The sequence below is a fragment of the Psittacula echo genome (genome assembly GCF_963264785.1).
Source record: "Psittacula echo genome assembly, chromosome: 1".
NCBI classification, from domain to species: domain Eukaryota; kingdom Metazoa; phylum Chordata; class Aves; order Psittaciformes; family Psittacidae; genus Psittacula; species Psittacula echo.
Window position 1 is genome coordinate 94,602,057 of NC_137735.1, and position 14,444 is coordinate 94,616,500.

A 14,444-nucleotide genomic window follows, 5' to 3' on the forward strand; every position below is an offset into this window, starting at 1 on the left:
ACACAGGGGTTTATTACACCTCAGACTAGGAGTAAAGATTAAAAGAAAATAAATCCTGAGCTGACAGTGTCTGTGTAAATGCCTGTTTCCATAGTCCCTTCCTCCAAATGTGAAGCAATGATCAAAACTGCTGAAATTCCAATGTGGAATTAAAGGGCTGTTCTGTACCTTAAAAGTGGTGGTAGGAAAGAAGTACTTCCTTTTCTGATCCCATGTATGGTGATGGGTCTTTAGGGTTATAATTGACCCCTCCTCTGTCAGAATGAGGATCATAAAGCATGTTCTTGAGTTGTAAGGGTCTGAGTAACACTTAGGGCTCTAGGCCCCAGTGGGGTTCTGTTAGCCTGTCAGGCATAGAGGTGGTGGGATGAGATGGCTAGTGGCAAAGATCTGTAGAGGTGTGATGCTTACCTTTTAAGTAATACTTGTTGCTGCCATCAATAGTTATATTAACTATATTAACTAATGGCAGTCTGTACGTTTTGAATCATGTCTTTCACGCTATGAATCGTTCCTGACAAGCAGCAGAAATATTTAGTCCAGCTTGCCCTGGCCAGGACATCTTATGTTGCAGTGAGTGGGACGTTTTCATATGGTGACCCTGTAATTTGATTGATGTTTCAGATGGGAAGATGCAAGAAGTGGTAGATTACTTTTCTCAAATGACAAGAGGATGCTATTGGCAATAGAACATTATGCCACAACACCCTCCGAAAGCAAAGCAACATCTATGTGTCCCTGCAAAAACCCCTCCGAAACAAAACCAACAAACCCCAAACCCAGTAGCAGCAGCAGTCTGTTCCTCAGTCTGCACTGGTCCAGCAGTAGACATACATGTACCCATTGGGTGAGAAATTCTCATCCCACAGTAATTTTTCTGTATTTAAATGGGTCTAAGCTAGGGTCATATGGTTTCACAACAGCCTGTAGCTCTTTGTCACGTAAAGTAGTAGATGGTATTAAAGCTACTTTGGCTTTCTCTACTTTGACTTGCTGGAATGGTTTCTACCATTTCTTATTTCTGCATTAAATGGCACATCTTAGTATGTCTTAAGAAATGCCATGAATTTTAGCTAATGCCCTGGGAGACTAGATGCCTTCAGGATTTGACTAGAGCAACTTAATTCCCAGCTGAAGACCATGCTGGGAGTAGGTCTTTTCACTAGTAGGTTTGCTGTTGATGAGCAGCTATCAAACTGGTCCTCACAGATTTGTATTGGAAATAAGCAAAAGGAAGGTTGGGTCCGGAGATGAGTTGGTCCCTTCTCAGTTTCTGCCCCCTCTAGTGCCGTACAAGGGCCTTTATCCTTTAAATATTTTCAGCCACTTTGAAATATGTGCTGCTCATTTGCTGCAGAGTGTCTGCAGTGATGTTGAGATTCTAGCCATAGGCTGTTGACTTAAGAACATCTGAGTGCAGCCAGAACTTGATGCTAGCACCAAAAATGAATTATTGTAGCATTCAATATCTAAGCCTTCTGAACACAAGGGCATATGTTGGTATTGCAAAACTCATCACTGGATAAGTAAGGGCAAAGTCCAGTCAATTGTAAAAATATTTTTTGATCACATCCACCAACCTTTTCTATTTCAAATACTTCAAGAATCATTTCCTTCTGTAAGGGGGAAACCACTTATGATTTCAGATAGGTGCAGAGAGATTGATAGTATCTGTGGTTCATAGGTTTTAGAATGACCAAATTGTGCTCTAGCTCATATTGGGTTTCAGAGTACAGTTGTCTGATTTTCTTACCACCACCTTTATCTTCTCCCATTCCCTCTAGTTGTGACTTTCAGTTTGTTTGACTATTCAAGGACTAATTTTAAATATCTACACAACATTTAATTTCTCAAAGCTTTTATCTGATACAAGCCCTCATGTATGATAGTCTAGTTACAATAATGCAGCAAGCAGCCCGGGCAGTCAGCTGAGAAATCTTTTGTCTCTCTGAATGCATACTCCTTTATAAAGGAGGATGGAGCATCCTTGTAGTAATGGCAACTCACCAGCTAGTGAATAAATTCAACAAGGTCCATCCAGGAAATGACTTTACTGGGAAAGAGCATGGTCAAAAGTGAAAATACTCTTTATTTTTGAGAGTCATTATACATACTATCCTTATAATTTAATAGTCTCTACTTGCTAGTAAACAGTCCCTAGGTTTATTTCAAGGTGGTTTTAGTAGCTATTGTCTATCAGCCTGCGTGATCTGAATAGATATTCTCTTGGTAGGGTTTATGGGGCAAGAGACATTATGAAATTGCAGGGGAAACTCTGCTAGCTTAGGGATGGTCTTGTCTGTTAGCTTTACATTGCATGTACATTTAATAACTGTAGGGTACCTTTGCTTGGGAAATGTTTTTTTGTGTGTGAAGTGGTATCTTGAAAATGCCTTTCTTCCAACCACACCACTCTAACACTTAATTGAAATAACTAGAATGGGAACAGCATAAAGCTAGTGAATCTTAAGGAATCCAGAAGATAAGGATATACTTATTAAGAAAGGAATCTTTCCACCAAAGAAAGAATGTCTGAAGTCTTATGTTTGCATAGTTTTAAATCTCAATAAGGTCCTTAATGGATGGCAATAGTGTGTCTTATCAGCAAAGGAGGTTACAAGCCCAGTGTACAGTAGATCAAGAGAACAGTTTATGGGCGTAGCAGAGTGCTCTCGTTCTGGTCTGTCTACGCTATAGACTTCTCATGGGGATAAACCCCAGCCTTGCTGAAAAGCTGATGCTGGATTGCTTCCTCACTTATTTGTTTGATAAGCTAGTTGCCTGCCGGTAGTTTTTTATCTGGGTGGTGGGAGAGGGACCTGCAATCTTTTCAAATCCTGTGTTTTCTCACTACCTTTTGTTTAAAATGTGCAAAACAGGTTCCATGCTGTACTTCCTAAAATTTAAGGCAAGCCAATTCACCTCTTGCATATAACCATGTAAGTTAGAAAACTGCTTCTTAACTTAAGCATATAAGCCAAACACTTTTAGACTATGAGCCAGTCCATAAGATAGGTGGAATTATAATTAGTTTTCTAAAAAGTGATCATCTCAGTTTGATTCCTGTGAATGCCTGATATATGACCCCTGCCAAGAACTTTATCCTTCTTTTTCCTCACCACAATTTATGTTCAAGTGAAACCTAGGAATCACTCCCCCTCCTCCCCCCCCAGTTGTGGGATAAAATCAAAACAATGTCATGTAGATATGTTGCATAACTCAAGTCTTTTAATTTAAATTATGCTCTTCAGAAACTGCTGTAGGTGCTGGATGAGACTGAGCCTGCAATTGGAATATTCAGGAAGATTAGTCTGTGTTAGGTCTCATCTTAAGTTTCTAATGTGGGATGCAATGCATCTGAATGGTTCTCTGTCATGTTGTGATTTGTTGTTTAAACGTGAAGTTTAAAGGCTACAAGAACTTAAAATGCTGAAAGAAAGCTAACTACTTTCTCCAGCTCAGCAGTTTGTGGAGCCAGCTGTAAACTAACAGTATGGAGACACAGAAAGGCTTATCTTCCCATCTTTTTAATAAGTAAAAAGAAGTAAATGGTATAGCAAGGCATGTCTGCCTTGTAATGAAGCATATAAAATAGCTTTCCATGGTAGACATAAGTGTCCTTAGATTTCACTGCATGTGATCACAGAGCCTCAGCAGAGTTGGTGATACCTGTGGACCCATCCTTATTTTCTTGGCAGTCTGGCACCCTGCTTTCCAGACATCTCTTTGAAAGAGGTTTCAAAGCTGGCTCAAAAAATACCAAGCTTCATGGGAGTATCTTACTATGAGAATCAGAAGATGTAGATTAATATAAAAGAAACCTGCTCGTGGCATAGCCTTTGCTGTGCTTTTTCTTTGGCTTGACAGCAGGGCTGAGATAATGCTTTGTTCTATCAGCTATTGGGTCATCAGTGATTTTTTACTGGTAATTGCTGTCTCAGTGACATTTTATTGATCATTTAATTTCTGCCTCCAAACAAGTAGGAGCAAATATTTTTCAACCCTTTTAACCTCCTTAACTTTTCATTTGTGCTCTGCTTCCCTCTCCCCTGTGGTCAGCCCAATGCAAATAGGTGGACAAAAAGATTAATAGAAGCAAGGAGATGCCTTCCTCTTCTCAAGTGCCCTGTGGCTTGGAGACTGTTATTAATAGCTGCAGTAAAAAAGTGTTTTGTAACCATCCTCTTGCTCCAGCTTCCTTGCCAGCCCCCTTTCCTTGGTCCCTGGAGAGAAAGTGTGAGCTCATCACTTTCCAATGCAAATTCAGCTTTTGGTCTCATACTTGGATTCCTTTCTTACCATGGGTGGAATATTTATCTTCTGCCAGCTGGTTGCTTTAAGCAAGCTGCTATATTCTGGAATATCCAGAGAGCATGTGGGGAGCAGGCCTGGCAAAAGCTGTTCAGGTACTTTGGTTTTTCTCTGCTCTGAAAATTTTGCTGCCTGCTCAGTGCAAGCAGGTCTGCCCCTCTATCTGTACTCACCAGGTGGTTGAAAAGGAAATGTAGATATTTCCCTCTAGAAGCAGAAGCTGAAATTGAGATGTAGGTGTTTTAGTCTGAAATATTTGGAGCTCCCTGTGTGGAACCTGGTCTCCATAGAGCCCACAGTGGAAAAAGCTGTTGTGTGCATCTGGAGATCCATAAGCTTCATGGATTGCTTCTATTTCACATTCATTTTGTATGTGATTCTTTCCATATCTCTAGAGATCTAATGGAGCAGTACTGAAAGTAAGTTGGTGGGTTTTCATCCCAGACAACTGTCCTCTATAATCCCATTTCTGTATGGAGAGTACAGCGTGATGGAGCCTTTCAACCATCCCCCCCGCTGTGTTTTCAGTGGGTTTTTGCAAGACTTTACCAGCTGAGCATTTTCTAACAAGTTTTATGAAGCTAGAAGCTTTGAGAGAACCTTATTTGGATATCGAGCAAGATGAAGTGTAAAAGAAAAATGGGAGGAAAAAAGAGCAGGAATGTTCTGCTTGTCACCCTGAAAAAAACATTGCTCACTTTCCTAATGAAAATCTTTAAACTGAACATTCTGTTAATGTATTTGCTGGGTATGTGCCATTTCGGGGATGAAGTAATATTTATCTTATGAATGTCTCATCCTTTCAGTGGCTGCCAGCTTGGTGAATAGAAGCAAGCTTTTCCTTTAGGTAAAGTAGAGGGTGCTTGTATCTTCTGAATGTGTTTTGCTGAAGTTCTGTTTGTTATTTTTCCCGGTGGTTAGTAAAGACATCTACATGCAAAAAGTAAGTTCAGGTGATACTGTAGAGTTCTGGGTATTGAAATATCCTTATGCCTTTGGTAGCCTTTCTGTATTTTACTCAGCAGGGAATATGTAGGTGTCTAGTGTGTTTGTAAGTACATTTCTAGTAAGTACAGCTAGCAAATTTATTTATTTTGATTCAGAAAATTGTCTTGGAAGTGAAAAGCTTGTAAGGGACCTTTAAAGGTGTCAAATAAGTTATAGGTAAATACAGTTTTGTGGCTGTATAGAACTTATCAGTTGATTTGAGATGCTGGTTTATTTTTATTCCTCATTGTGCCACTTTCCCCTCCCTTATCCTGACCCCCAGTTTTTCAAGTTGCCTTTAAACCCTGAACACAGACTACTTGCCCACCAGAATTTGAGTGTGGCTGGTGTGAGCATATCAGTGATGACTGCAACTCTACAGAACTTGACTGCAGATCTGTGCTTCTTGCTGTGGTACTGTTCATGTCATGGTGGCTGCTCAATATACTTCTCCAGTCTTGGAGATCAACCATCTAGGTAGGTAATGTGTCCCTTCAGGTGGCTTTCCTAGAGCTATGGTGACTTGCTGAATTTCCTTTGTCTGTTCTTCCTAGGATGATTCTAACTGCAGAGACACAGTGCAGGTTAGATCTAACTTCGTAAATAGTGTGGTACAATGAAGATGGATTTTTAAGAAACAGTTGGCGCTTAGGACCTAATATGCGCTTTGTGTGTCTTCAGACTGGCTTTGCTCTTGTACCATTAGATCACCTTTCAATTTAGCTTCATTTGTGAAGAAGCTAGTTAGCATGGTCTTGCAGCACATAGTGTTATGAAATGAAGAATGGTAACTAGAGATGATCAGGAGGCCATTTCCAAAAAGAGTGCACTCTTGATACTTGCAAAGTATTACCATAGACATATTTGTTGCTTTTCCCAATATGCGACCTTTGGGTCTGTCTGTGAGTGGGGAAGGGGACTGTATCACATTGCTCTTTTACATGAACCTGTAAATGGTGAGTAGAACCTGAAAGTGCCCATCTACCCTCTTGCTAGCTAGGGACTAGCAACTTGGTCTTAAACCCAAAACGCACAAACCCAACCCATCAATTGAAGTGAGGCATCAGCCCAGTTTCCTTGGAGCCCACAGCAAGCAACCACCTGTACTAGAAGTTGTTTCACTTTATCTAGGACAAGTAGGAACAAGTCCTACTGGCAGACCAAGCTGAGCCTCAATTCAGGATGATGCCAGAACAAGCCAGAAACAAATATGAGCTCCTGTTCTAAAAATCTATCTTGAGCTCCATTAATTAGAACATTGGCTTCTATTTATGCATATAAGCTAATGAATATTCATCAGACATGTTGATTAAGGTGATAATACTTGCATATTCTTCCTAGATTTTTAGACCTTTACCCTTAGGTATTCTAGTATACAAGATATTCATGTGGCACCAAGGGAAATTCTGATTAGGTACCAGGGGAAAAAAAATCATAATGAAGATGGTCAGATGTTGAAGCAGGTGCTCAGAGATGATGTGCATCTCTAAGAGGTATTTAAAACTTGACTGGACAGGGCCCTGAGCAATATAAACTATCTTTGAATTTGATTTTAATTTTGAAGTTTTTCCTCCTTTGAGCAGGGAGTTGAGCTGGTTGGCCGGTTCTGGAAAACCCTTCTAACATAAAAAAATGTTGCAATTAATGCATAACAGAAGTGTTCCCACATTTTTGTCATTAATGTGTTCCTATATGTATCTATCAGATGGGCACAAATATGTAAACAGTACTTTCACGGTTAGTATTACTCCAGAGGTAATGAAATAATTCTGTTAGTGTGTTGTAGTACTTTATAATTAAGTCTCTGCTTTCATTAAGAGCATAGTTACTCATCATGAGTTCATTAACTAGTCAGCATATCTGATTGCAATTCTGTCATAGCAGCTGGTTAAGGAAGGGCTTGATTTCTCCTCCTACCATCCTCCAGGGTTTAGTTTGACCAGTTAATGCATGCTGAAACTGCAGCAACAACCCTGCATATATTAAGGTAACTTCAGATGAATTCTGGTGATTCATATGAAATTATTTAAGAGACTGAGGGCAACACATAAAACTGAGGGTGATAGTTCTTAAGTTGTACCAGCCTGAATGGCCAAGGCTGGCTTGGAGGCTGCGTAAAAGGCTAGCACAATTTAACGATGAACTTTTCCAAGGGAGATGACTTTTAAGATATTGACATATATATACATATATATACACTATGTGCAACTGGTTAAGCCTATCCCTAATTATGATTATAGCCCTTGGAAAACCTACTGAAATGCTAAGAAAAAAACCCTATAGATCTTCTGTTCTTAACATTTTCTGAAGATAATGTGAAACAATTAGAGGTTAAATGACCAATCTACATCTTCTTGCTACATGGTATGGATATAGTTACCCAATAAAGAAACAGTAACTGAACTATGGGATTAAAGCAGTCTGTCACGCACAGAAAGCAGTTTCTCATAATGAGTAGCATACACATGTAGTGAGTGCAGTTTGCAAGCCAGAGGCTAGGATTGCGCTTACTAGGAAATGTTTGTGTAGTAATTTTCAAACAGATTTGTAAAAATTAAAACTAGCACAAAGAGTGAATTTTGTGGAATAAATTGCTTGCTACAAACAGTTCATCCAGAGGTATCAACAACACAGAAGAAGGAAAAGCTGCCTGGAGGTAGCAAAGGCTCAGAACATCCATGTTAGTCTTTTCAGGGAAGCTCATCATATAAAAAGCTTTGGCAGGAAACATAATAAAAAGTAGCTGTACAGCTGGATCCATCATAGAGATCAACATACATACAGCAAAAGAAGAATGAGTGCTATTTAGTTTCAGATCCCTGCATGTCAGGGGAAGCAAGGTGACTGTCAGTGCTGGATTTTGCCAAGTCTGGAATGTCAATGCCATTGTTCATCCAGAGCAAGTGAGCTGCTGATTCCATGCATCTGTCTGAGATTTCTGACAGCTTTTACACAAGGAGTGCTGCAAAGAGTTTTAGAGTGAGAAATTCTGTGTGTTGCTGTGAGCCTTCCAGCTACCGGAGATGACTTGTTCACAGGCATTTGGCTAATCTGTACTCAAACCTTAAGGATGGTTCCATGATTTGCAGCCCTGAAAGCTTTGGGGGGAAAAATGCAAAATCTTGTAGCCTTCATTGACAGGAGGGGCATATAGTCATAGAATCATAGAATGGTTAGAGTTGGAAAGGACCTTAAAACCCATCTAGTTCAAACCCCTTGCCATAGGCAGGCATGCCTCACACTGGGCCATGTTCCCCAGGGCTCAGATAATCCATGCAGGCAACTGTTCCGTGTGCCATCTTGGGACTGATCTGATGTGACATTACTGACACTTACCTAGCTGCTCTCACAGTTTGCCAGTTTAATGAAAAGTCATCTGAAGGACTATTTTTTGTTGCCAGCTCTCAGATCAGTTGGTCTTTATTATGCAGAAGACTAAAGTATATGATCTCAGTGACAGTGTAAATTCCTGAAACTTGACAAATACCTTTGCAAAAGTCAAGCTGATCTCATAGGTCAGCTGCCTCTGGGCACTTCTGTGATCTACATTTTAGGACTGATGTGACCAATAATCTAGTGGAATTTAAAATTTTCATTCTATTTCTGAAATTAACCATGGGCAAAAACTGTTTCTTGGAGCAATTTAAAAGTTTGAAATATTATATTTCATGGAGGGGGAGGCGCTTGGTGAAGAAACAAAGACACTGGCCCCAAAGTTTAGAAAAAAGTTGTCTGTTTACCCACCAGACAAATGAAATGTGGGTACCAGCAGCACTATGACCTTCCTTGTAATTGATCTCAACCCTGTTCAGCCTGGAGTGGAGGATGGTTCAGTTATCCCTTGCATTACCAGCAACGTGGGGCCTCTACTGGGGTAGTGTTAACTGCCTTAGTAGTGCAGTGGGAGCTGAGTTTCACTAGCTGCTCAGCTAACATCAGGGTATTGGGAGAGTTTTGAAAACTGAACTGAAAAAATTGCACCATGTTTTCAGGTGATATTCCTGCTATAGCACAGGTTTTTCTTCTAATGGAGTGAAGAGGAAATATTATGTAATAATAAGGTTATAGAGCAATGCTCAGTGGATATGATAGGAGAACTGAGCAGCTAAGTGCATCGGTAAGAGGAATGGTGTGTTTGGTGCTGTGAATACTTAGCTGCTTTGGATAAAGCTCTCTAGTTTCTTTATTCAATTTAACATGGCATCTGAACTTTGCTAGAACAGGAGGTTGACAGCTACAGAGTTACAGCTGCTGAATGCCCTCTGAGCATCTGTACTTATGTGAGGATAAGGCATAGTTTTGCACAGTTCTAGCTGCATCTTCCTGCTGATCCTTTTCCTAGCACTCTATTTGAAGATGTCAGCCATTTTTCTTTAAGATTACCACCAAACATTTCCTGTTCATCAGAGAAACATGGAATATACTACATCTGTCAGTGGAGCAGCTTTGTGGCTGTTTCGTGTTTGTTGTGGCCAGCTGTAACATTTGCTATGGCAGCTGCATAAGTGAAAACCCCATTCACTGGTTTGCTCTAGAAATACTGTTCCCAGTTATATGAGCGAAGTGCAGAGCTCAGCTGCAGTTGGATTTCATCTTTCTAAGTTAGCGCTGAAAGCTGCAGATGCTCCATAAATTGAAGTTACCCTATGGCGGATATGAAAGGGAAAGGACTATGTATTTTTTTTTTTTATTCTTGCTCTTCCCTCCCACCCCAAAGACTAGAGTGAGTATAGCTATTAATTCATCTGTAGGTTAGGATTTCTTATGGTTTTTCTGAGGATTTTCCAGGAGAGAAGTAGATCTGTTCCTTGCTGCAGCCACAGCCTCTGCTTTCCTAAGGGGCCTCCAGGAGCTGGATATTTAGGTGTCTTGAACTCAGTTCTCTGCTGTGTGGAACAAGTAGGGAAACATCACGAACTATGACATGTCACTGCTATAATCTCCCCCTTTTCCTAAGTTTTGCTGGCAGGTCCAGGCAAATGACAAGCCTTTTTCTAAGTTTCCAAAAGGTAATTCTCACTTCTAGCTAGATATGTGCTGATGCAGTTGCATTAACTCAGCAGGGTCTCTCTTCTAGACCTGTGAGAGCAAGTTTAATAAATGGCTCATGTTTAAATCCCAAGCAATCACAAATGTTGTCAGTCTGAGGCATGCAAAGCTTGAGGTTCCCAGTAAGATCCTGCCTGCCTCTCCTGTCTGCAGTGGCCATGCGGATGAAGATGGCCACATGCTTTTTCTAGCGATGCTGCTGTTCCAGAGTCTGAAGTAATTGAAGTGCTGGAAGCTAATAGGAGACAGCTCTGAAACACTGAACTACATTCTTGTGAGTGTATTAAACCCAGTGTTCACAGGAGAGTTTAATAGCCTAAAGGCAAAAGGGCCCATTAACTCATGTGGGCTGACCTCTAGTATGTCATAGACCATTACGTTTCACCTGTTTATCCCTTTATTGAGCCCAGTAACTTGGGTTAGACTGAAGTATTTTGAGCCCTGTAACAAAAAAAATTAATTTGGCTTAGCCATTCTAGCAGTCAGCCTATGCTTAATGCTTCACAGAAGGGTGAAAATCCAGGAGCAGCACCTTGTCTGTCTGACCTGGTGGTCTGTTTCCCTGTGTAAGACAAGTAATAGGGATAATTCCTACACATAAGTGAATTCTTTGTGCTCTACTCAGCACTGTTGAATGCACACAGTGGCCAGCGCTGGTATTTCAGAGACAAATAGGAGATAAAAGAGAATGTATCTCACCATGTATGCTGAAGCTCACTTTAATTTCTGGTACCTACAAACTCTTGATTGAAGTAATGATGTTTATTGGTTAATAGCATGTTAATTAGAGGTGGGAAGAGCATAGAAATATGTTGCGTGGCTAGAAAGGAGATCATCATGGAATTTACCACTAAAAATTTACCTGTACTTTAGCTGTCATTGAGCTGTTGCTAGTGGTATTCTTAATTCTGTTAAGAATAGAATCTTCAAACATAGAATCATTGAGGCTGGAAAAGACCTTTAAGGTTGAGTACAGCCACTAACCTAGCCAACTGCTAAGTCCACCATGTCCCTAAGCACCATATCTACATGTCTTTTAAATACTTCCAGGGATGGTGACTCCACCACTTCCCTGGGCAGCCTGTTCCAACGCCTGACCACCCTTTCAGTGTAGAAATTTTTCCTAATATTTGATCTAAACCTCCTTTGATTTGGCTTGAGGCCATTACCTCTTGCCCCCTATCACTTGCTACTTGGGAGAAGAGACTGACAGTCACCTCACTACAAACTCCTTTCAGGTATTTGTAAAGAGTGAGAAGGTCTCCCCTCAGTTTCCTTTGCTTCTAACACCCCCACCACCCTCAGCAGCTCCTCGTGGGAATTATTCTTCATTCCCTTCTCCAGCTTCTCTGGGCTTGTTCCAGCACCTCAGTATCTTTCTTGTAGTGAGGGGTCCAGAACTGAACGCAGTATTTGAGGTGGTCTCACCAATGCTGAGTACAGGGAGATGATCACTTCCCTGGTTCTGCTGGTCATGCTGTTTCTGATACAGGCCAGGATGCTGTTGGCCTTCTTGGCCACTTGTGCCCCATATAGAACAACGAGGTAATGGGCCCTGGTCAGCATGGGTTTATGCAAGGCAGGTCCTGCTTGACATTGCAGCACTCTGGCTGTGCGAGTCATCCCACCATGTTTTTGTGATAGCAACTATGTCATAGTTTCCTGCTGTGCAATGACTTCCAGCTCCTGTTTGTTGCCTATGCTGGTGCATTGGGGCAGGTGCACTTCAGTTGGGCTATTGATCCTGCCATCTTTCTGGGGGGAAAGCCCTAATTCTTACGTGACCATTGTCAGGTGCTTCTGTGGTTTTTAACATATCAGTAAGCCTTTTGTCTTTGCTGCTGCCTGGACCTCCATCCCCTACCATCACTGAGACAGCAGACCAAAGGACCTCACTAACACACCATCCCATAGGCATTGGTTTACTGCCCTATACCAGCTGATTTTTAGACTAGGATGACTTAACCTCAGTGACACTTCCATGCTGGATGAACCATGGTCATTGTTACTGTTTGCTTCCACTTGCAGAGTCCGTAGCAGGGACCTCCCTTTTATGTGATGGCTCTTGGGCAGGTGAGGCAGTCACAGAGGAGACATCCCTGCTTTGCTGGGCAGGAACTTGTCACCATTGCTCCCATCCCTTAAGTCACTATGTTCAGCCAGATGGAGAAATGGTAGGAAATCCTCCATATCATGAGTCCTGTCTGCCTGCTGGGCCTGTGTTAGGGAGGGTAGGGTGGAATTCCGTTAAGTCAGTCTCTCCCTACCTGATACTCCTTAACCTACTCACTCCCTCCCAGACCTCTGGCACTAAGCAGAGGAGCTCCTCTGCCTGAGTGCATGTCACATAGGTGTGCTCTCTGCTGCTGTTCTGTACTGGCTGAAGAACAGGGCACAGCCTAATGCCTGGGTGGTACAATGGTCCCACAAGAGCTCTGTCTGGGAAGCTGCATCAGCCATGACATGTACAGAGCTTAGCGAGGCTATGGCTTTCTGCTGAGTGGATACCATTGCTTCCTGGTTGAGCTGGCAGGGCTTCAGTGCCCTTACAGTATGCCCTTACAGTATGCCCTTACAGTATGCCCTTACAGTATACATACCCTTCTGCCCAAACTGCCCTTGCTGGTGAGCCATGCCCTGGTTGCCTACCCTGGTCACTAGCACTTAGGGAGAGCTTCTTTCATATGTGCACTCAAATCTTATTAAAGCCATGGGAATTTAACTTTAAGCCCAAAATTATATGTATGATGAAGAGAGAATCTGCATTCAGATCGCAACCTCTCTTTCTGCTATAGGTTTTGGTGATATAAGGTAGTGCAATGCGCTACTACTAAGGGTATTTGCAGTGAGAATATAAAGCTTGATGGACCTTGCTAGGAATTAGCCTCTTTGGTTTCAGAGGAGGTGCTTTCTGCTGATTACTTTAAGAAATGTTAGCAAATGGAACAGGATTTTTTTTCTTGCTTCCTTCTGTGCTTTTATTTTGAATCTTGGCTCTGTGTCCTTGTCTGCTATTCTATATAAATCTCTTGTCTGGGCAGGTATCTGATAACTTAAAGATTATTTTCTGACAAATAAGCATTTTCCATTTTCTTGCCAATGCTTCTGATCCATGAAAGCAGCTCAACAAAAAGGGATATGAAAACCTATAAGAAGGCAAGGTTATGATCTGGGGCTTTTTTTAAAGCTCTTTGCACACTAGCTGTCTTTTTTTAAATACTGTTCTTGGTTTGAAACTTTAATTCTGGGCGTACATTTGGTGCCCAGATGGTGCAGACTCACACAGAAGCCCATCACGCTGTCAGGGCAGGCGGATACATATGTAAATATTTTGCCTTTTTCCCCTATAATATTTGGCTTTGTCTAATCTAATTGCTGTCAAAGGCAGAATGTGAAGAATACTTAAGAGGAGCAAACAATGAGGACCTCAAATGTTTGTATTGCACTAACTTTGGAAGATGCTAGTAGACTGCCATGTAACTAATAATCTTGTTTCCTGGGTTTTCTTCTTTCTCTTGCTGTGAATTCATGGTGTATGATCTAAGTTCATGCTAAGTAATGCTTTACAGACTGAGGTATAAATCTGTATTTCTAGTGGCATAAAAGCATATTTAACCCCTTGGAGCTGTTGATATAAGCTAATGGCTCTGCCATTTCAGTTCAGGCTGACAGTAAGTGTTCTTTCACATGCCTTCTGGTGCATAGCACTCTTTCTTATTCATATAATTCATCGCTTCATTTAATTATTTTATTGAGTGCCTGTCAATGTTTTTTTTAACACATAAAAGCTTTTCCAGCATAGCTGCTTCTCTGACCAGTGGTAGCCAGTAGCAAAGAGTGTGGTCAACCATATTAAGGATACTTATTTAGTTATTAGAGGCCTGATCCAAAAATACCATAATATTAATGGAAAAACCACTTTCATTAGCTTTGAATGTGAATTCTTAGTGAGAAGGCCTAATAAAACCAATGTTAATTGAGGATGCTGGAAAAAGAGATGTAGGAAGCATTGCTGATTTTCATCAATGCAAGAATGGTTGCATTATCACATGTTTCTGATCACATGTGAAATTTGGCTGGGCTGTAATTCATGGAAG

At 41.2% G+C, this 14,444-nt stretch overlaps 1 protein-coding gene across 1 annotated transcript in view; it reads left to right on the forward strand.

The window, feature by feature from the left end:
- TMEM178B (transmembrane protein 178B) overlaps positions 1-14,444 on the forward strand; it is a gene marked incomplete at both ends in the record, with an annotated part of 221,598 nt that overhangs the window by 46,486 nt on the left and 160,668 nt on the right. The window lies entirely within an intron of this gene.